The 25,082-nt window shown below is 42.2% G+C and overlaps 1 long non-coding RNA gene across 2 annotated transcripts; it reads left to right on the top strand.

Moving 5' to 3' along the window:
- Nucleotides 1–766: 766 nt before the first annotated feature.
- Nucleotides 767–17,178, top strand: LOC133072304 (uncharacterized). 2 transcript variants are annotated; one of them, XR_009696687.1, is made up of 5 exons: nucleotides 767–1,112; nucleotides 3,986–4,192; nucleotides 9,933–10,062; nucleotides 15,190–15,251; nucleotides 15,887–17,178. It is a non-coding gene; the product is annotated as an uncharacterized LOC133072304 (long non-coding RNA). The 2 variants fall into 2 exon arrangements; XR_009696686.1 differs by lacking the exon at nucleotides 3,986–4,192 and having other exon boundaries at nucleotides 15,887–17,171.
- Nucleotides 17,179–25,082: the final 7,904 nt, after the last annotated feature.

Here is a 25,082-nt window from a genome sequence, read left to right on the forward strand (position 1 = left end):
ACTAACGTTTTCAGATTATTTGCTTGCATGCTATAAGGTCACCTGTTGGGTTTAAATACTATTTGTTTTCTCTTTCTTTTTTCCTTCTTCCATTTTCTTTTCTTTTACTTTAGGCACATAACTGCCTGGCAACAAAGCCTCCCCGAGATGGGGAAAACAGTTCTGGTCTAGCTTGGTTGCTGTGAGCCACTTAAGATTTATCTCTGGCATGCACCAAGGAGTCCTCTCACTAGGGGTGAGGTGTGGTTAGGCGGTGGGGTCTGACCTGACATCTCATTTTTTATTGAGTCTTAGGGCCTCTTTAGGTGATCTCTCCCCACTTGTTCAGTTCAGTCGCTCAGTCGTGTCCGACTCTTTGCAACCCCATGGGTTGCAGCACGCCAGGCTTCCCTGTCCATCACCAGCTCCCGGAGCCTACTCAAACTCATATCCATCGCGTCAGTGATGCCATCCAACCATCTCATCCTCTGTCGTCCCCTTCTCCTCCTGCCATCAGTCTTTCCCACTTGTCAGTTTGGGCTGCTTCTTAGCATGGTGGCTTCAGTGCAACTAACAGCTTACATCCCTGAAGGCTTCAGGAGAAATACTTCCAGAGATCCAAGTGGGAGTTCAAGCTCCCTCCGCAGCATCCTCAGCGCCGGGGCTCCCGGCCGTCGCCAGGGGGCGCGCTCCGGCCTGCGGCACCCGCTGACCCCACCGCAGGGTTTTGGCGCTCCGAGTGCGGACTTAAGGCTGCGTTGCCCGGAGGCAGTCCGGCCGGCTCGTCCGGAGGCTGGGGACCGGCGGCCTCGGCGAAGAAACCGGGCGCGGGGAGGCGGCAGGAGGGGGCGCTGCGAGGCCCGGCGGTCGCGGCAGGGAGGAAGTGCTGTCTTCGCGGCCCCGCGAAGCCGGTTTTGATCTCGGCGGCGGGACCCTAGACTCCCAGCGGCTGGCGGGAGGGAGGGAGGCTCCTCCGCCGAGCCTCGCCCGGGACCCGAGCGGCGGCGGCGGGCGCTTCCCCCGCAGGAAGCGGCGGTTTTAGTCCTCGTGCGGCGGCGGCGGCGGTGCTTGGTCAGGACTCCGGGACTGAACCCAGAAGTGCGGCTGAGCGCCCTGGTCTTTCCCGCTCTCAGGTCAGGGGGCGCGCTGTGAACGGGTTAAAACCCCCATCCTTTTCACCTGCTGTTAAAGAGGGAAGAGAAAGCCCAGTCCCGTTACGTCGTGCGGTGACGAAGAGAAGTCAACTGGGGTGAGGGCCTGGCTCCTAACTACTCGGAAGGAGCTGTCACGTAGACGAGAGCGTAGACTTGTTCTCTCTGGTCCTTAGGATTTTTTTTTACCAGGGTTAAGGGTGAAAGCTACTAGGCCAGTTCCAGCGCAAGAAGAATTAGGACCCGTGTCAGCCTGACTTAATAGGCAGTGTGCTCCCCCAGCTCCCGAGGGATGGAGGAGAGTCCAGATGACCACTGAGAGAAGGGTGGGTTGTAAAGGAGATTTAAATAAACATCAGGTGGGAAAGTTGGATTAACGACCCTTTCTTTTCCGTGTTTCTGTTATCCTGTAATCAGCTTCATAAGTGGAACTTTTCTCAGTTTGGTTTTCAGTTAGTTATTTGAATTGTTTGTTTCGGGCAACTTCTCACTGCCTGCTTTCTCATGATTGCTGAGACAGACATGTCAGGAAAGGTCCTCAAAGGGTTAATCTTTCTCCTTCGCCTCTGGGAGCTCTGATACAAAATGCATGCCTCCTTGAAGCCTGACCTGTACTTTTCACTGTGGCTCTTGAGCTGAATTTTGCCTCAGTGAACAATGGTTGTGGATACAGGAGCTATTCTGCTAGCATCCACAGTCCTGGCTCCTTCTGGACACCCTGGACTCAGGCAGGACTTAGGCCCACTCAGCGCTCAGTATCTTTAACTATAAGATTCCAGATGGTGGTTAATACTCTGTATGTTTATTTTGAAGCTCACAGAACTTTTTCACAGACAGGAGAAAGATGATAACATTTTATAGGTGAGAAAATGGAGGCTCAGTGGTTAAGTCACTGACCTGTTTAGACAACAACGCTAGAGCAGAATTGAGGTGTTCTCAATTCTCAGACCAATGGGATTTTTCCAGTTTCACAGGTTTAAAACTGGCTAGGCTACATACATGTTTGCTTTTTCTAATTCAGAGTTGTGTTTGATTTTCATAAAGTTTAATTTATATCAGAGTAATACTTGCATATAGCTTAAAAACTCAAATATTAATAGTATTTACTAAAAATCCTACAAAAAAATAGTGGTGGGTTGCCACTCTCCTCATTCGCCCCCATAGTTCCCTGCACAACCATCTACCCCCAGTTCACTCCTAATAGGGCCAAGACTTCCATGTGCAAACTCTTTTAGTTTTCACTTCTTGGATTTAACTGCACATTTCTAAATTGTATGCTTATACTGCTTTTGTTCATTCAACACTTTCAGACATTATCTATTAACTTCTTGTAAAGATTTAGTTCTCCTATTTGCCCTTTTTGTTTCCATCCTTCCAGTTGAGTTCCATTATGATATAATAACTTCCCTAATCAATGTGAGTACTAACATTGTTATAATTATGCAGTGCTGCTAGCTTTTGAGTCAGATGGTGTGATTTTTTTGTTTTCTAGTATAACTATTGTCTTTTGAATAGTAATAGCCTCAATTTTTCATTTGCTTCATATACTATTCAGTCAGTTCAGTTCAGTCACTCAGTCGTGTCCGACCCTTTGCAACCCCATGGACTGCAACACGCCAGGCCTCCCTGTCCATCACCAACTCCCAGAGTTTACTCAAACTCATGTCCATTGAGTCGGTAGTACCATCCAACCATCTCATCCTGTGTCGTCCCCTTCTCCTCCTGCCTTCAATCTTTCCCAGCATCAGGGTCTTTTCAAATGAGTCAGTTCTTTGCATCAGGTGGCCAAAGTATTGGGGTTTCAGCTTCAGCATCAATCCTTCCAATGAATATTCAGGACTGATATCCTTTAGGATGGACTGGTTGGATCTCCTTGCAGTCCAAGGGACTCTCAAGAGTCTTCTCCAACACCACAGTTCAAAAGCATCAATTTTTCAGCACTCAGCTTTCTTTATATAGTCCAACTCTCACATCCATACATGACTATTGGGAAAACCATAGCTTTGACCAGATGGACCTTTGTTGGCAAAGTAATGTCTCTGCTTTTTATATGCTGTCTAGGTTGGTCATAAGGAGTAAGCTTCTCTTAATTTCATGGCTGCAGTCACCATCTGCAGTGATTTTGGAGCCCCCAAAAATAAAGTCTGCCACTATTTCCACTGTTTCTCCATCTATTTGCCATGAAGTGATGGGACCAGATGCCATGATCTTAGTTTTCTGAATATTGAGCTTTAAGCCAACATTTTCACTTTCCTCTTTCACTTTTATCAAGAGGCTCTTTAGTTCTTCACTTTCTGCCATAAGGGTGGTGTCATCTGCGTATCTGAGGTTATTGATATTTCTCCCGGCACTCTTGATTCCAGGTTGTGCCCAGTGTTTCTCAGGATGTACTCTGTACATAAGTTAAATAAGCAGGGTGCAATATACAGCCTTGACGTACTCCTTTTCCTATTTGGAACCAGTCTGTTGTTGTTCCATGTCCAGTTCTAACTATTGCTTCCTCACCTGCATACAGATTTCTCAAGAACAGGTCAGGTGGTCTGGTATTCCCATGTCTTTCAGAATTTTCCAGAGTTTATTTGTGATCCACACAGTCAAAGGCTTTGGCATAGTCAGTAAGGCAGAAATAAGATGTTTTTCTGGAACTCTTTTGCTTTTTTGATGATCCAGAGGATGTTGGCAATTTGATATCTGATTCCTCTGCCTTTTCTAAAACCAGCTTGAATATCTGGAAGTTCATGGTTCACATATTGTTGAAGCCTGGTTTGGAGAATTTTGAGCATGATTTCACTAGCGTGTGAGGTGAGTGCAATTGTGTGGTGATTTAAGCATTCTTTGGCATTGCCTTTCTTTAGGATTGGAATGAAAACTGACCTTTTCCAGTCCTGTGGCCACTGCTGAGTTTTCTAAATTTGCTGGCATATTGAGTGCAGCACTTTCACAGCATCATCTTCTAGGATTTGAAATAGCTCAACTGGAATTCCATCACCTCCACTAGCTTTGTTCGTAGTGATGCTTCCTGAGGCCCACTTGACTTCACATTCCAGGATGTCTGGCTCTAGGTGAGTGATCACACCATAGTGATTATCTGGGTCGTGAAGATCTTTTTTGCACAGTTCTTCTGTGTATTCTTGCCACTTCTTCTTAATATCTTCTGCTTCTGTTAGGTCCATACCATTTGTGTCCTTTATTGAGCCCATCTTTGCATGAAATGTTCCCTTGGTATCTCTGATTTTCTTAAAGAGATCTCTAGCCTTTCCCATTGTACTGTTTTCCTCTATTTATTTGCACTGACCACTGAGGAAGGTTTTCTTATCTCTCCTTGCTATTCTTTGGAACTCTGCATTCAAACGGGCATATCTTTCGTTTTCTCCTTTGCTTTTTGCTTCTCTTCTTTTCACACCAGGGACTTCCTTTGTGGCTCAGATGGTCAAAGCATCTGCCTACAGTGCAGGAGACCCGGGTTCGATCTCTGGGTCGGGAAGATCCTCCTGGAGAAGGAAATGGCAACCCACTCCAGTATTCTTGTCAGGAAAATCCCATGGACGGACAAGGAGCCTGGTAGGCTACAGTCCATGGGGTCAGAAGGAGTCGGACACGACTGAGCGACTTCATATACTATTATCAAGTGCTGTTTTTCCCCCCTGAGGCTTCAAAAGCTGAAAATACTTGCCCCATGTGTTCCTATCTAGATAATCAATTACTTATTTTTCACTTGGATCTTCCATCTTTTATCCTCCAGTAATCCTTCGTTACTTTCTAGACCTGGAGTGCAACCATTATCCTGGAACTTCTTTCACCAATATCCTGTCTTATATCCCATTCCTGGATTGCATCTGTTCCTCCTTCTGTCTTTACTCCCATATTTTGCTGAAGCACATTCTGTAACTTCCCATGAAAGAGTGTATTGGAAGTAAATTTTTTGATGCCTTGCATATCTGAAAATGTCTTTATTCTGTCTTTAAACTTAATAATTTGGTGAGGTATAGAATTCTAGGTCAAAAATTATTTTCACTCAATTTTGAAGGTGGCATGTAGTTTCCAGAATTGCTAAGGAGTCTGATGGCACTTGATTCCCTTTCTTTCATAGGTTACCTGCTCAGCCTTAACTCTACTCTTAAAGCTTTGGCAGCTTTACTTCCATTTATTTTTGCCATTCTGAAGCTTATGATGATGTGTGTCTTTTTTACAACAGTTTTTTTTTTTTCATTTTTTGACATTTTATGGGTACATTAAATAAATATACTGTGTTTTGATTTCTTTTTCTCCTTTTCTTTTTCTTTCTGTTGGATTTCTGTCGGTCCTGTAATTATCTTTTATCTCCAGTTGTTTATCCCTTTGACTTTTCAATCTATTTTGTAGATTTATCTTTATCTTCTGTTTCTTCTACTGCACATGTTTTTAAAATTCTATTCTTGTATTTCTCAATTCAAGAACTTTTTCTCATTCTGAGCATTATTTTTCCATAGTATCCTTTCTTGTTTCCTCTTCGAGGATACTCATTAATTTTTCTTTGATTTCTGCTCCCTCCATTGCCTTTGTATTTGCCTTTTCTTTTGATCTGTCTTCCATTTAGAGTTTTTCCCCACTAATGCCTGGATATCTGGGTCTCTACTCATATTTAAGAGTGAGGCTCTGTAACACCCTTTGACAAGCATCCATGTATGAGACAGAGAGAGAAGGTGCTTGTTCACTGACTGCATAGCCTCACTAGAGGAAGATCAGGCTGTGGGTAGAGATTTTTTTTAGGGCTCTTCAGCTTCTCTAGAGCAGACCCTTCAGTCTGGGGATTTATGCTTGGATGCAAGCATTCTGGGTGGGTTGGAAAGGAGAAGGCTGAGTGTCTCGAGTTGATACAAACTTTCATTCAGCATCGATTTCAGCCCATGCTCACTATCACCCCCATCCTCAACTATGCTCAGAGGGCACTAATCTGCAGCTGCCTTCACAGGTTGGGCGGGCAGTTTCCTGGATATAAGGAAGGAGGAAAAAACTGGTGGCTTCAGCCACTCCATGTCCACATTCCCTAACCCCATCTCCTGAAGACAACTTCCTATGCATAAATCCGTTCTTTCTTCCTCGCACTTGCCCAGATTTGTTGAAATCTTCCTCTGATGTTGTCTCTGCTCAAGATTTCTTTGTAACTTTCTGCCTTTTAAATTTATTGTTGTTATAACAAAAAACAAAAAATAAAGCATGTTGTTCAGTCTGCCATATTAAATGGCAAGCCCCACAGTTTGTTTTTTCAGAAATTGAATTGAAATCCTTCGTCCCTGATGTACCCTCTTCAATCTCCACTGCCCATTTTCTTACACTTTTACCTTGCTTCTCTCTTTGCCTATACCAGCCAGGAAATGGCAGCCCACTCCAGTGTTCTTGCCTGGAGAATCCCAGGGACGGCGGAGCCTGCTGGGCTGCCGTCTATGGGGTCGCACAGAGTCAGACACGACTGAAGCGACTCAGCGCGGCAGCAGCAGCAGTCAGGCCCTCAAAGACTTCTGAGTCTCCCACCTAGGCTCCAGTCCGTGTTCCCACTCTGTCACTTAAGTGCTCCTGGGCTACTAGGCATAGTAGAATGGATATTCTCAGTCTATGCGCCAATTTTGCCTCTGTTTTCCAGTCCCAGATAAGACAAGCTGTTGCAGGAACAATTGTTTGGGGTGGAGTATGCTTACATGAAGGATCTGTCTGAAAGAAAGCCCACGCAAGTACTCAGAATCACAAGGAGTAATTTGAAATACTTGGCTGAATAAAGATTTTTTTCTCTCAGACCCAGTTGGGAAGAAATTCCTTCTTACATTAATTTAGTCTTATTACACAGAATAAATTATTATCATCTGATTTAACGGTAAGCTTCTTAGATGGGACAGAATAATGGGCCTTCATGAACTTTTTTAAATATTAAGAATTAACTACAGGGACTTCCCTGGCAGTCCAGTGGTTTTAGACTCTAATGCAGGGGGCACGGGTTTGATCCCTGGTTGGGGAACTAAGACCCCATGTGCCGTACAAAAAATAAAAAAGAATGAACTACAAAGATAAATGTAGACTTCTTGATTGTTATGGCGTAGAAGCTAAACTTAAACATACTACCATTTCTAAATTATTCTGTTATGTGTACTAGTTATATATTACTTCAAACATTGAGAACTATCTTTTTTTAATATGTTAAATTAATGAATTGTTTAGCCCGAGGAAAAACCATCAACCACCTTCCTTTAAACTTATGAAAACAGTTGTAAAATGGACTTTTTAGGGAAGCCATTGCTAATAATAGATTTCAAAATGTCTAGTCCCTTCACACTCCTTTTCATTTTGGAATCAGTAGTTACATATTTTTTCAGTAATTTGGATTTCAGTTTGTTGGCCATATGTTGTTGTTTGTATAAGTCTTGTGGCTCAAATCTCAATCTAATCTCCTGGATTAGTTGATTTATGATGGTTCCAGCAGTCTCCTTTTGGTCTCTATGCATAAGGCATAGCATTAATGTTTCTAATGAATGGATGCCGATGAACTGTTATCATCTCCCCACTTTCTGTCAGAAAATATTTTAAGCATTTACTTTGGAAAAGCAGTGTTCCACACATAAAAAGCCAAGTCTCTTCATGCCTGGTTGTTTACTATGTAGTCTTCAGGGGCAGAGCTTCCTCTATATAAAGTGTATTTCAGGCTCCATTTTTCTTAGTCCCTGTTACATTCAGTTTTCTTTCAGAAATATATTAATCTGGGCTTACACCAACATAGCTGTAATGAAGATACCACTGATTTTGCTTTTCTGTTGTCATTAGAAAGCATTTTGCAAGTTAAAACATGTGCATGCAAATGCAAATAGAATGAATAATAAAGTCTCTCCCATTTATATGATCCTTAGTTCCCCTCCTTAGAGACAAGCCAGTTTTTTAGATATCCTTCCAGAGACAGTCTATATGTATAATAACAAAGGTGGGTGTGTTATGGCCATATGATGACTCCTTTTGCCCATACACAAAAATACCAAGGGAATTCCCTGGGAGTCCAGTAGTTACAACTCAGGGATCTTACTGCCGGGACCCTGGGTTTGATCCCTGGTTGGAGAACCAAGATCCCACAAGCTGCCTAGTGTGGCCAAAAAAACAAAAAACATACCAAATATAATGGTTTGCTCTTCACTCCCATTTTAAAAATTTAAACTTATGGAGATTGTCCCATATGAATATCTAGTTCACATTTTAAGCATTTTCCCCCTGGTCATAAAGTAACACATCTTCATTACAGAAAATGTGGAAAATTAGTCATCCTGGCTCTCACCATCTGGGTGCAGCAATGGTGAAGCTCCCATGTGTGTTTCCAAGTTTCTGGAGTCAAGACACAATTTTAAACCAGCTACAGGGTCCAGATGTCCTCAGTTAGATATTTCTTACAGAAGCACTGCACAGACCTGACAAGTTCCGTTGTCTTGTTTCTTTGTTTTCATTCTCATTTTTGTTTTTGGTCCCTTGGGCATTCACAATGAAACCCAAACACCCACACCGTGTGCTTAATAGCGAGTAGGTAGTGTGTTAATACTTAAAAATGAACATGAGCATTTGGTGCTAGTTTTCTAGATTTGGCACCCAGAAGTCTTTTCTGGAAGTTTCAGCAGAGCAATAACAAGTGGAAATGAGCTGGGAGCATAGGCATGATTTGCATTCTCAGGACCCTGGGGTCTGAGAGCTGTGTTGGTGGAAGGGAAAGTATATTTGCACACAGTCATCTGCTTCTCTAGCAGTAGTTCTTCACTGAGTGTCACCTATTATCCAGGCACCTAGCAGGAGACCTGCATCTTGAGAGGTCAGAGGGCAATCAGGGTGCTGAGCAGCAGACAGTATCCCCATGCCCGCTGGAAGGCCAGGAAAGGCCTTTCAGGGAGGATCTTGAATCCAAAGCTGGTGGGTGGGGAGTGGGAGGAGCAGCCTCTGGGCCAGGTCAACCCCACCTCCTTCTACTGCAACAGGTCCTTCCCTCTGGCTTCGCTCCCTCCCCACTGCACAGCCCCCATCCCCATGACACTGTCATGGAAATGCATCACAAGTACAGTATGTATGAGACTATAAACCATGACAGTGGCCCTCAAGGTCTAATAATCTTTTACTCTGACACATTGTTTTTATTGTTCCAGGAAACCTTACTTGTTTAATTCTGTCTTCTGCCTCATTCCACAAAGCTTCTAAGTTAGCAGAAAATTTTTTGTGATCTTAGAATCTCATTTTTGTGATCTAGAATTAGAACTTGGAGCTCACAGATTATCCCTGTGTAAACACTAATGACTTTTCTCTAAGAACAGCTACTTTGTTTTTGTGGTAGGCTAGCTCTTCTGGACGGAGAAGGCAATGGCACCCCACTCCAGTACTCTTGACTGGAAAATCCCATGGACGGAGGAGCCTGGTAGGCTGCAGTCCAGGGGGTCACTAAGAGTCGGGCATGACTGACTGACTTCACTTTCACTTTTCACTTTTATGCATTGGAGAAGGAAATGGCAACCCACTCCAGTGTTCTTGCCTGGAGAATCTCAGGGACAGAGGAGCCTAGTGGGCTGCCGTCTATGGGGTCGCACAGAGTCGGACACAACTGAAGCAACTTAGCAGCAGCAGCTTTTCTGGAATAGTTACTTATATTTTCTTTCTCAGTTATAATTTGTCTTTCTAGCTCTTCAGAGGATAACATGATGACATAGGGATCTCCAGCCCATGAGAAAGCCAGGCAGTGCTGTGTTCTCAAACAGGTGGGAGAGGGCTCTGGTGGGTTTTTTTGCTATAGAGCTTACACACTGTTTCCTTTTTCAGGAAGATGAGACTAAGCCAGAAGACTGTATACCAGATGTCCCAGGCAATGAACATGCCAGGGAATTTCTGGCTCACACACCAACCAAAGGACTTTGGATGCCACTGGGGAAAGAAGTCAAAGTCATGCAGTGTGAGCATGGAAGGGTTTCAAGTAACAGACTCAGTTCATGCAAGTTATAGACCACTGTTTACAAATAAGTTCACTTCTTTTAATTCATTCTCACACAGCACTGTTGAAGTCAGGGCATGATCTCTAGGTAATAGATGAGGAAGCTGCCTTCCACGTGTTAGTCAGTGTCTAGGGTAAGTGGCAGAGCAGTGCCTTGACTCCAGGGCTTCTGGCTGCAAGGGCGGTGGTCTTCCACAGGACTGTAGCTGCTTGCAGAGTCTATGCTTCAGTAATAGTCCTGTAACAGAAAGGATATTCCATGTAGAAATGCCACGGGGAACAAGAGATGCATTGGGAGGTGGTCCCTTGGGTCTTGCCTCAGCCAATCCTCCTCATCAGTGGTACCAAGGTTTTCTCCAGGTGACCTGAGAGGAGCTGTGGGCACACTATCCACTGCACCAGCATAAGATGGCATTTGAAGGGGTACTGCTGCTTTTAAAGACATTTGTTTGTACAGAGATCCTTCATGCATACGATTAATATAGCAGTTCATGTTTCTTTGCCTCCATTCACACACCATCCTTTCCCAGTACCTAGGTTACAACAGTTAACTTATTCAACATTGCAGGGAATACCTGAGGGCATGTTTTTTAGGGATTTTGGTGTCCATCTTGAAGACTGGCAATCACAGCTATTCTTGCTTATTACTGGGAGATAAAAAGTTGATTGGAAGCTCTAAGTGTGTGAGTAGCGCTTGTTGAGTTTCACTGGAGGGTGATCTTTCTAGTCTGTCCATCTGGGAACTTATGAGGTCAGTACCTGTAGGTTTTTCTTCTAGGGCTGGGTTGTATTTTCCCAGAGAAGGCGGCTCCTCCATGGAGGGTGAAGGCCAAGCTGCTAGTGTTGTGGAATCTAATTGGAGCAAAAAGGCTGCGAAATCGTGCCGTCTACTTTTTTTATGTGTTCCCGTAATCTTCTGTAATTACTGTCACACCTTGCCTTCACGTGTATCTGATGTCCTTTTGCCAGAGATCCTATGATTTACCTTTTTCAGACAATAACTTCTACCAGGGCTAGTAAGAGCTGCCCTTGGACTTTTCATCAGTCCTTGTTATTTCAGCTTCTCCTTTACCCTTACTTTCAACAGTATCTGGTGCTCAGAGCTCAATTCCTGAGCTCTTTGGAGGTTCCACAAAGAAAAATTGAGTTGATTCTCAGTTCCCCCCTCTGGTGCCTTAGAATTGAATTTTCTGGTGTCTGTTCTTCATTTTAACATTTATTGCATTGTGATATACAACATTTTTTTGCATTTGACTCATACAGCTTTTCTCTGTACATTTGGGTTTGTGGCCTTCTGAAAAATGCTTTATTACAGTTTAGTATAGATATTATGAGGTTCACCCATTTTAGTGATTTTTTTTAGTAACTACTGAGTATATTTATTTATTGCCATAAATAAGTTTTAGAAAATTTTATCCTCCCATTAAGATCCCTCATGACTCTTTCCAGTTAATCCCCATTTCAGCCCCAGATAGCCATTAATCTACTGTCTTTATCAATTTGGCTTTTTTGGATATATTATATGTAAATGAATTCATACATCCATTTATAAATTACATGAGAAATTCAACATTTTATTATAAAATAGGCTTTTTATTCAATAAAATAGGCTTTGTGTTACATTGCCATTGCTAAGTCGCTTCAGTCGTGTCTCTTTTCAACCCCGTGAACTGTAGCCCACCAGTCTCCTCTGTCCGTGGGATTCTCCAGGCAAGAATACTGGAGTGGGTTGTCATGCCCTTCTTCAGGGGATCTTCCTGACCCAGGGATTGAACCTGTGTCTCTGTAGCTCCTGCACTGCAGGCAGATTCTTTACTGCTGAGCCACTGGGGAAGCCCTTGTGTTAGATGATTTTGCCCAATTGTAGCCTAATGTATCAATAGGTGTTATGAGTGCCTTTAGGTTAGGCTAAGCTATGATATTCAGTAGGTTAGGTGCATTAAAGTGCATTTTCGACCTATGATATTTTCAACTTACAATGGGTTTATTGGGACATAACCCAATCACAAGTTTTCCTTTTGTTTTTTAGGATCTTACATGGTTCATTCATTGATTGCATTTGTTTTTAGAACTGGAGTTTAAGAGAAAAACTTTGATATGATCTACCGATTGTTTGTCTTCTTTAAAGGAAACTGTTATCTTACAGAAATATTTCCTTTTTTTTTTTTTGCTTTCAGGTTGGTGCTGTAAACGGTAATAGTCACTGAACAGAGGACAAAGAATGCCCTTTTTTTTATCAAAGGCAACCAAAGGTTAGAACAGTTCAGAGTAGTAAGCAGAGCCCCATAATATCAATTTACATATATCAGAGACAGTGAATATCAGTGAATTAGGCTGTAATCAGTAAACTGGAAATTCACATAAAATACATTCCCAGAGCCATTCAGCCAAAGTGTCTGGTGTTAACCACATTTCTGTTAAGTCACAGGCACACCTTGGAGATAAGGCAGGTTTGGTTCCAGCAATATCTAGAAGTGAATATCACAATATAGTGAATGACACATTTTTATTTCTCAATACATATAAAAGTCATGTTTACACTATACTGTAGTTGGTTAAGTATGAAACAGCATTCTGTCTAAAAAACAAAATACATAACAATTTAAAATACTTTCTTGCGGGAGTTCCCTGGTGGCCCAGTGGCTAAGACTCTGCATTCCTAACATAGGGGTCCTGGGTTCGATCCCTGGTCAGGGGAACTAGATCCCACATGCCAAAATTGAGAGTTAGCATGCTGCAATTAAATATCCCACGTACTGCAACAAAGACTTGGCACAGCCAAATAAATATTCTTTTTAAAAAAAGTAAAATACTTTCTTGCTAAAAATAGCTAACCATCATCTGTGCCTTCAGAAGGCTATAGTACTAACTTCAAAGATCACTGATTACAGATCACCCTAACAAAGGTAACAACAATGAAAAAGTTTGAAATATTTTAAGAATTACCAAATGTGACACTGTAACATGAAGTAAGCAAATACTGTTGGAAATATGATGCTGACAGACTTGCTTGACACAGAGTTGCCACAAACCTTCCATTTGTTAAAAAAATGCAGTATCTGCCAAGTGCAATAAAGTGAAGTGCAGCAGAATGAGGTATTATGCCAGTCCATTTGTGAGATAGATTCTTTAACAAAAGATTAACTTCTTATTAAAGTGTTATTTGCTTATACCTTGGGAATAGTAATTCTTTTTCTGAAGCAGACATTGTTATTTATTCAATCACTTTTTTAAACTTATTGTATTTAAAAAAACATGTTTTATAGCTAAAATAGGGTTTTAGTTTTCCAGGCTTTACCTAAAGATTATATCTTTAAACTATAAGCTAGAAATGTATATATAAATTGTATATACTCTTTACTTGACAGTAAAATAAATCTATCATTTCCTCACATTATTTTAACAGTCACTTCCCAGGGGTGTAAATTCAGTAACTGCTTCTATCAAGTAAAATATGCAGCTGTCTGGCTGTACTGAGGTTGTCAACGTAAATCAGATTGGAATCAACTTTCTCCAGTTTTTATGACATTTAAGATGCTGTGTTTTCATTTTAATAATCTGATATAACTTATTTTGACATCAATCATTCCACTTCTAGTGGAGTGACAATTTTTACAGACACTATAGAACATAGTTTGGCGATAAATCCGAGAAACTTTAAGGATACTCATTTTGATTCAGAAATCCCACTTATAAGAATTTACCTTAAGAGTATAAGAGAACATAGTATATACACAACTATTTATGTATGTATAGGATAGTTTTCATTATTTGTATGTTTAGAAAAATGAAAACTAAAGAAAAATGGGAAACAATAGTCCAACATATCAAGATAAATTAAATATCAACATAAATTACTGTAACAGATTATTTAGCCATTAGGAATTGTGGCTTAGAAGAATGTGTTATATCATGGGGAAATGTTCATGAAAACGTAAATGAAAAGTAATAGAGTTTTATATAGTATTATTATGATTTTTCATAAATTATGAATAATGATTGAAAAAGAGAGACCAGGGAGTTCCCTGGTGGTCGTGGTTAGGACTTGGTGCTTTCACCGACGTGGGCACAGATTCAGTCCTTGGCTGGGGAACTAAGATCCCACAGACTGCAGAGGATGGCAAAAAAGAAACCCCCCAGAACAAGGAAAAAACCAAGAAAAAGAGACACCACATGTTTACTGTTATCTCTGGGTAGTGAAGTAATCAATGTTTTTAAAATTTAATTTTCTGATAGTATCTAAAATTTCTATTATAAATGTTTATTCTTTTTTAAAACAAGATAATTCACATACCATAACATTTCCTATACATGTATTCTTAAGTAATTCAAATCATTTAAAATTATCTATACCTCCAGTATATTTCCAGACTTTGGGGGACTTATATATTTTTGTATACCTATAAATGTTTCATTCTTATATATGATTTTATTTTTTTGTATTTATTATTTAGCTGCATCAGTTACAGCATGTGGGATCTAGTTCCCTGACCAGGGATTGAACCCAGGACCAGGGATTGAATGCAGGACTCCTCTCCTGCATTGGGAGAGGAGTCTTAGCCACTGAACCACTGGGAAGTCCCCCTATATGTGATTTTATAATTCACTTGTTTTTCTTAGTACTATTAATATTTCATGGTCATGTATCCACATAGAACAAAGAGAATTGCTTCAATATTTCTTCCTTGAATAATATTTCATGATTCTGCTATTGTTTATTTCTTAATAAAGGGTACTTAAATTATATCCTGTATTTTTTTCTTTTGGCTGCATTGTGTGGCTTGCAGGATCCTGTTCCTTGATCAGGGGTTGAACCTAGGGCCTCCACAGTGAAAAGTGCAGAGTCCTAGCCACTGGACCACCAGGTTAAACCTCCTATATCTTCCTATTTGGAAAATTCTTTTCACAGCTTCAGTGAGTTGGCAGTGCTGGTGCCCCTTAGGAAGGATTAGAACATTTGAACAACCAAGCTGAAAAAGAATAACTGGCTTTTAGTAACCTAGGGATTTAATCTTTAACTAACTAACAACCTAGCAAGCCTAACCCAACTTTAAGCCTTTTTTCATCCAACCCTTTTTCACCCTTAAGGCACATGAAGATCCCATGTATGACATCATAGGAGAGAATAAAAGACACAAAAAGGATATAAGGTGAGACTGTTCTGGTGATAACAATATCTTCTTAAAGTCTGAAATCATACAAAGTTAGAAACAGTCATTCCAGTATTAGAGAAATGGTTTAATAAAGATGGTATTTTAATTGTGAAATGTTTGGAGAATAGGAGTAATCCCTGAAAAGACCAGTATGTGGGGAATGAGGAGGCAGCCTGTTCTACTTGGGTTAACTTAAAGCTGTTAACTTAAAGGTTTGCCAAGCCCACTCGTGTCACAGATAGTTGATGTTGGCAGCCAATGTTGTGATATCTAGTTCTACTGTGTGATTGAGTCTCTTTCTTATGTTTTCTTTATCTTCTCCAGTGTCTTTAAGGATCTGAGCTATTGTTAAAAATTAGACATGAATAAAGATAGGGTGAAAAAACAAGAGGGTTTTTTTTCAAATTGGTGATACTGAATTGTAATTGTTGAGGAGGGAGATTACCTAGTCTTCACCTGAGAATACAAAATGGCTTGTACACTGGTTACAGTCATGTAAAATAGGCATGGATGTAGACAAGAATAGGGAAATATGCGAAAATAAACATCAGTACTATCTTTAATAAGGTGACTATTTGTGACAATTTTCATCCTCACTACTCTTATATTTTTATCTAAAAAACTTTTTTTAGGTTGAGTTGAATATGTGGTGTTGGAAAAGACTCTTGAGAGTCCCGTGGACTGCAAGGAGATCCAACCAGTCCATCCTAAAGGAGATCAGTCCTGGGTGTTCATTGGAAGGACTGATTCTGAAGCTGAAATTCCAATGCTTTGGCCACCTCATGCAAAGAGTTGACTCACTGGAAAAGACCCTGATGCTGGGAGGGATTGGGGGCAGGAGGAGAAGGGGACGACAGAAGATGAGATGGTTGGATGGCATCACCGACTCAATGGACATGAGTCTGAGTAAACTCCGGGAGTTGGTGATGGACAGGGAAGCCTGGTGTGCTGCGGTTCATGGGGTCGCAAAGAGTCGGACATGACTGAGTGACTGAACTGAACTGACTGAATATGGTTATTTGGTCAATCTTATGTGTTTAGGATACAAAAATCAAAACAATTACTAAAGGATTCAATGTCAGATGACGATGGGAGCAGCTCCAGCTCCTCAAAATAGAAACACAAGAAAAAGAAGAAAGAAAAGCATAGGAAAACGAAGAAAGAAAAGAAAAAGAAGAAAAAACGAAAGCATAACTCTTCCAAGTCAAATGAGAGTTTAAGAGCCTGGCTTGTTCAACATTCTCTTCTCAAAAACCAAACACTGTGGCCAAAGATGAGAGGACCCGTGGAGGAAGGTGGAGTCGGAGAGGAACAGGAGAGAGAGACGCCCAAAGGGAAGACGTGTGGTGTCCCAGGTGCAGGTTCTCACCTGCCTTCCAGGGAGGATGTGAGTTGTGTGCTGCCAGGTGCTAGCTCTGGACACGCCTGACTTCAGGCTGGACAGCTTTTCCCCTTGTGCTCCTCCCTGCTGATCCCCGTGGGTCCCAGCTCCTTAGAAACGCCTCGGGCAGGGCGGCCAGATGAAGGAAGCCTCTGAGGAGCTTCTCCAGGTGCTGCCGCAGGTTCCACTTCCGGGGGGAACTACTTGTGCCCAGAGAGCTCAGGCTTGACTTCCCTCTGGCGCTGAGGATAATAAAAGCTATTTATTTTAAAAATACTCATTTATTTTTAAATCATAATAATATACTCAAGGCCTCCAAATTTAAAAGGTATATAAGGGGAATGCCCTGGCAGTCCGTGGTGAGGACTCTGTGCTTTCCCCACCAGGGCCCGGGTTCAATCACTGACTGGGGGACTAAGATCCTGCAAGCTGCGAGGTGTAATCAGAAAAAAAAAAAAAATTATAAAAGGTATACATGGTTTTAATCATAAAAACCACTCCTCTCTTCTTCCCCAGTTATTCAGTTCCCTTTCCCAATGGCTATCAATTTTACCAGTTTTTCATCAAGTCATCCAGAACCATCTTACATATCACAAGCAAATGTTTTTTCCCTTTTTTAATACAAATGTTAGCATACCATACCCATTTGTCTAAATTGTTGCGATTTTTTATTTTTTAACTCAACAGTGTAAAACATGTTGGTCTCTGCTACACACAGAAGTCTCGAGTTCATGAAAGAAAGAAAAAAAGTGAAAGTCGCTCAGTTGTGTCCGATTCTTTGCAACTCTAGGGACTGTACAGTCCATGAAATTCTCCAGGGCAGAATACTGGAGTGGGTAGCCTTTCCCTTCTTCAGGGGATATTCCCAACCCAGGGATCGAAACCAGGTCTCCCGCACTGCAGGCAGATTCTTTACCAGCTGAGCCACAAGGGAAGCCCATAAACCTCTTTCATGTTTGGTTGAGTTTTCAGGGGAAGGGATCAGTTCAGTTCAGTTCACTCAGTCGTGTCCGACTCTCTGCGACCGCATGGACTGCAGCACACCAGGCCTCCCTGTCCATCACCAACTCCTGGAGTTTACTCAAACTCATGTTCATTGAGTTGGTGATGCCATCCAACCATCTCATTCTCTGTCATCCCCTCTTCCTCTCGCCTTCAATCTTTCCCAGCATCAGGGTCTTTTCAAGTGAGTCAGATCTTCACATCAGGTGGCCAAAGTATTGGAGTTTCAGCTTCAACATCAGTCCTTCCAATAAATATTCAGGATTGATTTCCTTTAAGATGGACTAGTTGGATCTCCTTGCAGTCCAAGGGACTCTCGAGTCTTCTCCAACACAGTTCAAAAGCATCAATTCTTCGGCACTCAGCTTTCTTTATAGTCCAACTCTCACATCTATACGTGACTACTGGAAAAACCATAGCCTTGACGAAATGGACCTTTGTTGGCAAAGTAATGCCTCTGCTTTTTAATATGCTGTCTAGGTTGGTCATAACTTTTCTTCCAACGAGTAAGCATCTTTTTATTTCATGGCTGCAGTCACCATCCGCAGTGATTTTCAGTTCAGTTCAGTCACTCAGTCGTGTCCGACTCTTTGCAACCCCATCAAGCGCAGCATGCAGGCCTCCCTCTCCATCACCAACTCCCGGAGTCCACCCAAACCCATGTCCATTGAGTCGGTGATGCCATCCAACCATCTCATGCTCTGTCGTCCCCTTATCCTCCTGCCCTCCATCTTTCCCAGCTTCAGGGTCTTTTCCAATGTGTCAGCTCTTCACATCAAGTGGCCAAAAGCCCAAAAAATAAAGTCTGCCACTGTTTCCACTGTTTTTCCATCTGTTTGCCATGAAGTGATGGGACCAGATGCCATGATCTTAGTTTTCTGAATGTTGAGCTTTAAGCCAACTTTTTCACTCTCCTCTTTCACTTTCATCAAGAGACTTTAGTTCTTCTTCACTTTCTGCCATAAGGGTGGTGTCATCTGCATATTTGAGGTTATTGATATTTTTTCCAGCAATCTTGATTCCAGCTTGTGCTTCATCAAGCCCAGCATTTCTCATGATGTACTCTGTACATAAGTTAAATAAGCAGGGTGCAATATACAGCCTGACATACTCCTTTTCCTATTTGGAACCAGTCTGTTGTTCCATGTCTAGCTCTAACTGTTGCTTCCTGACCTGCATACACATTTCTCAAGAGGCAGGTCTGGTGGTCTGGTATTCCCATCTCCTTCAGAATTTTCCAGAGTTTATTGTGATCCACAGTCAAAGGCTTTGGCATAGTCAATAAGACAGAAATAGATGTTTTTCTGGAACTCTCTTGCTTTTTCGATGATCCAGCGGATGTTGGCAATTTGATCTCTGATTCCTCTGCCTTTTCTAAAGCCAGCTTGAATATCTGGAAGTTCATGGTTCACATATTGTTGAAGCCTGGCTTGGAGAATTTTGAGCATTACCTGACTAGCATATGAGGTGAGTGCAATTGTGTGGTGGTTTGAGCAGTCTTTGGCATTGCCTTTCTTTGGGATTGGAATGAAAACTGACCTTTTCCAGTCCTGTGGCCACTGCTGAGTTTTCTAAATTTGCTGGCATATTGAGTGCAGCACTTTCACAGCATCATCTTCTAGGATTTGAAATAGCTCAACTGGAATTCCATCACCTCCACTAGCTTTGTTCGTAGTGATGCTTCCTAAGGCCCATTTGACTTCATATTCCAGGATTTCTGGCTCTAGGTGAGTCTGAGTGATCACACCATAGTGATTATCTGGGTCGTGAAGATCTTTTTTGCACAGTTCTTCTGTGTATTCTTGCCACTTCTTCTTAATATCTTCTACTTCTGTTAGGTCCATACCATTTGTGTCCTTTATTGAGCCCATCTTTGCATGAAATGTTCCCTTGGTATCTCTGATTTTCTTAAAGAGATCTCTAGCCTTTCCCATTGTACTGTTTTCCTCTATTTATTTGCACTGATCACTGAGGAAGGCTTTCTTATCTCTCCTTGCTATTCTTTGGAACTCTGCATTCAAATGCGCATATCTTTCCTTTTCTCCTTTGCTTTTTGCTTCTCTTCTTTTCACAGCTATTTGTAAGGCCTCCTCAGAGAGCCATTTTGCTTTTTGCATTTCTTTTTCTTGGGGATGGTCTTGCTTCCTGTCTCCTGTACAATGTCACGAACCTCCATCCATAGTTCATCAGGCACTCTATCAGATCTAGTCCCTTAAATCTATTTCTCACTTCCACTGTATAATTTAAGGGATTTAAATAATACCTGAATGGTCTAGTGGTTTTCCCGACTTTCTTCAGTTTAAGTCTGAATTTGGCAATAAGGAGTTCATAGTCTGAGTCACAGTCAGCTCCCAGTCTTGTTTTTGCTGACTGTATAGAGCTTCTCCATCTTTGGCTGCAAAGAATATAATCAATCTGATTTTGGTGTTGACCATCTGGTGATGTCCATGTGTAGAGTCTTCTCTTGTGTTGTTGGAAGAGGGTGTTTGCTATGACCAGTACGTTCTCTTTGCAAAACTCTATTAGCCTTTGCCCTGCTTCATTCTGTACTCCAAGGCCAAACTTTCCCGTTATTCCAGGTGTTTCCTGACTTCCTACTTTTGCATTCCAGTCCCCTATAATGAAAAGGTCATCTTTTTTGGGTGCTAATTCTAGACGGTCTTGTAGGTCTTCATAGAACCATTCAACTTCAGCTTCTTCAGCATGACTGGTCGGGCCATAGACTTGGATTATCATGATATTGAACGGTTCGCCTTGGAAACACATATCATTCTGTCATTTTTGAGACTGCATCCAAGTACTGCATTTCAGACTCTCTTGTTGACGATGATGGCTATTCCATTTCTTCTAAGGGATTCTTGCCCATAGTACATAATGGTCATCTGAGTTAAATTCACCCATTCCAGTCCATTTTAGTTTCCTGATTCCTAAAATGTCGACATTCACTCTTGCCATCTCCTGTTTGATCATTTCCAATTTGCTTTGATTCATGGACCTAACATTCCAGGTTCCTAGGCAGTATTGCTCTTTACAGCATGGGACCTTGCTTCCGTCACCAGTCACATCCACAGTTGGGTGTTGTTTTTGCTTTGGCTCCATCTTTTCATTCTTTCTGGAGTTATTTCTCCACTGATCTCCAGTAACATATTGAGCACCTACCGACCTGGGGAGTTCACTTTTCAGTGTCCTATCTTTTTGCCTTTTTATACTGTTCATGGGGTTCTCAAGGCAGGAATACTTTCTCCTGGGTCCTGGTACACAAGGTTCTGTTGTGCCCTCCAAGAGTCTACTTTCCAGCCCCGTGTAAGTTCTGGCAGCTCTATGGTGGGTTTAATGGCAACCTCCTCCAAGAGGGCTTAAGCCATACCCACACGCACAGCCTCTGTCCCTGTGGCAGAGCTTTCCCGACCCATACCTCCACAGGAGACGCTCAAACACAATTCTGTCTCAGTCTCTGTGGGGTTCCTGGGTCCTGGTGCACACAAAGTTTGTTTGAGCCCTCTGAGCATCTCTGGCGGGAATGGGGTTTGATTCTAAATGTGAATTCACCCCTCCTACCGTCTTGCTGGGATAGCCTATAATAACAATGAACAACCATGTCTTTAGCATTTATTGCCATTGTACCATGATTATTATTATTCCCAGAATAATTGATTCATAAAAATTATAAGGATATAGGAATCAGTGTACTGGGTCAGCTCCCATATCCCAAAATATATCCTCCTCCTGTTGGCTAAGGACAGCTGATAGTGGCTTTGACTGCTGCAGCTGAGGCAGGAGGGCCAGACGCTGCCTGCAGCCAGGAGAGGGCGTCTGTACTTACTGAGCTGAAGTGGAGCCAGATTTTGCTCACAAGCAAGGGTCATTTCTTCTCCACCAGAGTCTTTTACTGCTTTCATCACTCAGGGTCCCAGGAACTCACTGTTCCCACTTCCTGCCTTTTCCCCTAGGGGGGATTTCCCCCTCCTTCAAGAATAACTGATGTAGGCGAGGCTGACTCCTCCCCAACTCCCCTCAGTAAACTGCTCCTCAGTTCAGTTCAGTCGCTCAGTCATGTCCGGCTCTTTGTGACCCCATGGACTGTAGCACGCCAGGCCTCCCTGTCCATCACCAACTCCTGGAGTTTACTCAAACTCATGTCCATTGAGTCGGTGATGCCATCCAACCATCTCATCCTCTGTCGTCCCCTTCTCCCACCTTCTATCTTTCCAGCATCAGGGTCTTTTCCAATGAGTCAGTTCATCGCATCAAGTAGCCAAAGTATTGGAGTTTCAGCTTCAGCATCAGTCCTTCCAATGAATATTCAGGATTGATTTCCTTTAAGATGGACTGGTTGGATCTCCTTGCCGTCCAAGGGACTCTCAAGAGTCTTCTCCAACGCCACAGTTCAAAAGCATCAATTCTTCTGCGCTCAGCTTTCTTTATAGTCCAACTCTCACATCCTACATGACCACTGGAAAAACCATAGCTTTGACTTAGACAGATCTTTTTTGGCAAAGTAATGTCTCTGCTTTTTAATATGCTGTCTAGGTTGGTCATAACTTTTCTTCCAACTGCTCTTAGTCTTGGTCTTGAAAAGTGTGTATCAATAACACAACTGGCTGGAATGGCTCAGAACTTGTTCTTTCTGAAAACCCTAAGGCCAGTTAAGTCAAGCAATGTCTTACACTAATCCTTGGCATTTCTAGCTCAGCATGCAGCAGAAAATTTTCCTTTCAGGAATTTCCTTTCTCCTGCTGGAGTCCCATTCATGATAAAACAGATTCTATTACAATATGGAAGAGTATCAATGATTCTCAAGCTTATGGGGCATCAAAATCACCTGGAATGCTTGTTGAAACAGACTCTCGTGCCCTCCTCCTACTTTTAGAATTTCCAGTTTACTAATTCTAGAATGGACTGGGGAATCTGCATTTCTAACAAGTTCCGAAACAATGCTGATGCTGTTAGTCTGGGGACCAGATTTGAAGAACTGCTGATCTAAATGTTTAACCTCTTACTAAAGCCTTTCTCCACTTTCTGCTTTAACTGGAATCTCTCCACTCACTGCAGCCCCTGCAAGTTAATTCCTGTGCCTCTCCCTCACTCCAGGTTTCTCTGTCTTCTATTTCTGGCCTACATTCTGTGGCCATCAATTAAGCCTGTTATCTCCCTTGACCTCTGGTTTTTCTGCCCAGATTACCCAAAAGAACCTCAAACCAAATTCCTCCTCCTCTGGGAATTAGAATTGCCAGACTGCTGAGCCCATAAAGCTGACCAATCAAATTTCTTCATCCTAAAATCTTTCCCTCAAACCCCCCACCTCCCCCCACCCCACTCGCTAATCCTATTAAGGAAGTCAAAAGAAGCCACCAGACCTCTCTTTACAGGTATCTTAGCCTGTCACCATGGCTGTGGTTGACACAATTGTAAAACGGCCCCCAGGTTTCCTGCCCAAACCTGTAGAACCGTGACTTGAAGGGATTTTACTCCCATGATTAGATTACATTTCTGGACAGTTTGGTTTTTTCAAAGGGTGACTGTTTGGGTGATCAGAACCAACTCATGAGAATTCTAAAACCAGAGGTGTTTTTTTTTGTTTTGTTTTGTTTTTCTTGGTGGCAGATAGCAAAGTATCCTACCCTGGTTCCCACAAAGGCTTCTGCTTCAGTCAGTTTTGAGTCTTTATCAGCCCATCTCTCTGATTTTTGGGTGAGTGGTTTACCCTGTGACCATGATTCTCTAACAGATTTAAGAAAATCTGATCATTAGTTTTACTTGTTAGAAAAGAGTGAAGACTTCTAACCTCTTTAAACATCAGACCAGAGACCAGAAGTTGATGGATGTTGTTTTGAGCTACCACATTTGTGATCATTAATGCTTGCCCACATGTCTGGAAGATTCTTGAGGGCAGAGACCATCTTGTTTGTGTTATATTTCACCTTCTCCCACCTGCTAGTCAACAGCTGAATTTATTTAACAGTTGCAAATGACTTCCCCTTTCCAGGGACTGTTCTTTCTTGAAGACAGCTATCCTCATGCAAGGCCATGCCTCATTTCCAGCGGCATCCTGCATCACAGTGACTGCTCTATGCAGCAATGTAAGATGTAGCCTCTTGCCCTAACTGGGACAATTCTGGGTCATTACAGCTCATGAGCTCTCAATGGGACTGGCCAAGGCCTTTGTTGTGCCTGTAACATACCCAAATTCCTCTCTCTACTTAATCATGCTTTCTTTGACCCCTCAGAGATGTTATTCCCCATAGCACATCCATTAAATTTCCTGCACCCAAATCTCCATCCCAGAGTCTGGTCCTAAGGAACTCAACCTGCCACAGAGGTACGATGGCCACTTGGGTAGATGAAAGGTGGGTGTGGTCAGGAGTTACCCTTCATTTTAGACTCCCATTTTCCAAATTCATCCTTGACTTTTCATCTCTCCTCTAGGATAAAGGCAAGACTTTGGAAAGAATTACAAAGCAGGAAAATGTTCATTAGTACTGTCCTCTCTCTTTGTGCTTCCCTTTCCATATACTGGTATCACTGTCTTCCTCACTTTCTAGGGTCCAACCCACAAGGCCTGACTTAATCTCATAAAATTAACACTAAGCCATTCATTCAGAAATACCTGCATATGTACGATGTTCCAGGCCCTTTACTCTCCCTTGGGGATACTGCATTGGCTACACTAATTCACAACTCTAAGGAATATATTGTGTCCTTTGATGAAGTTAAGAATGTTACAGGTCTCATCTGTCATGTCATTAAATGGGCTATCAAAGTGAAGATACAGGTGATGCCAGAACACACAGGAGTATCACATAATCCAGCCTTGGGTGGGGAGTATCTAAACAAAATCTTTAAGGAGTTAGACAAAGTTATAGGCCTTATAAGACCAGCCCTGGAAACACTATCATTGTTTGCTTCTCACATGAAAAAAAAATGTAGTGCTTAATCACTTTGAGGGATTAATCCATCTTGAGGGATAATTGGTTAATATAGGGAATAAAGTGGCCTCCCTGGTGGCTCAAGGATAAAGAAACCACCTGCAATGCAGGAGCCACGGGAGACATGGGTTCTATCCCTGGGTCAGGAAGATCCCCAGAGAAAAGCATGGCAACCCACTCCAGTATTCTTGCCTAGAGAATCCCGTGGACACAGGAGCCTAGCGGTCTACAGTCCATGGAGCCGCAAAGAGTCATACATGACTGAAGAGTCAGACACAACTGAAGCAACTTAGCATACACATATAGGGAGTTGAAGGACATTTTTCTCTAGGACATTTTCATCACAGGGTAACTTGGAAGCAACACTAAATGAACCCATTCTTGGAGGCACCCCCATCCTCTCACATCTGCTCTGTTCTTTCGAATAACCTTGGAAGAGCCTCTGATCACTTAAAAATCTTTTTAGCATGTAGTCGAAAACCTAACCACCATTTATTGGGAGATTGGTTCCACGAATTG

The sequence above is a fragment of the Dama dama genome, chromosome 18 (assembly GCF_033118175.1).
Source record: "Dama dama isolate Ldn47 chromosome 18, ASM3311817v1, whole genome shotgun sequence".
NCBI lineage: Eukaryota > Metazoa > Chordata > Mammalia > Artiodactyla > Cervidae > Dama > Dama dama.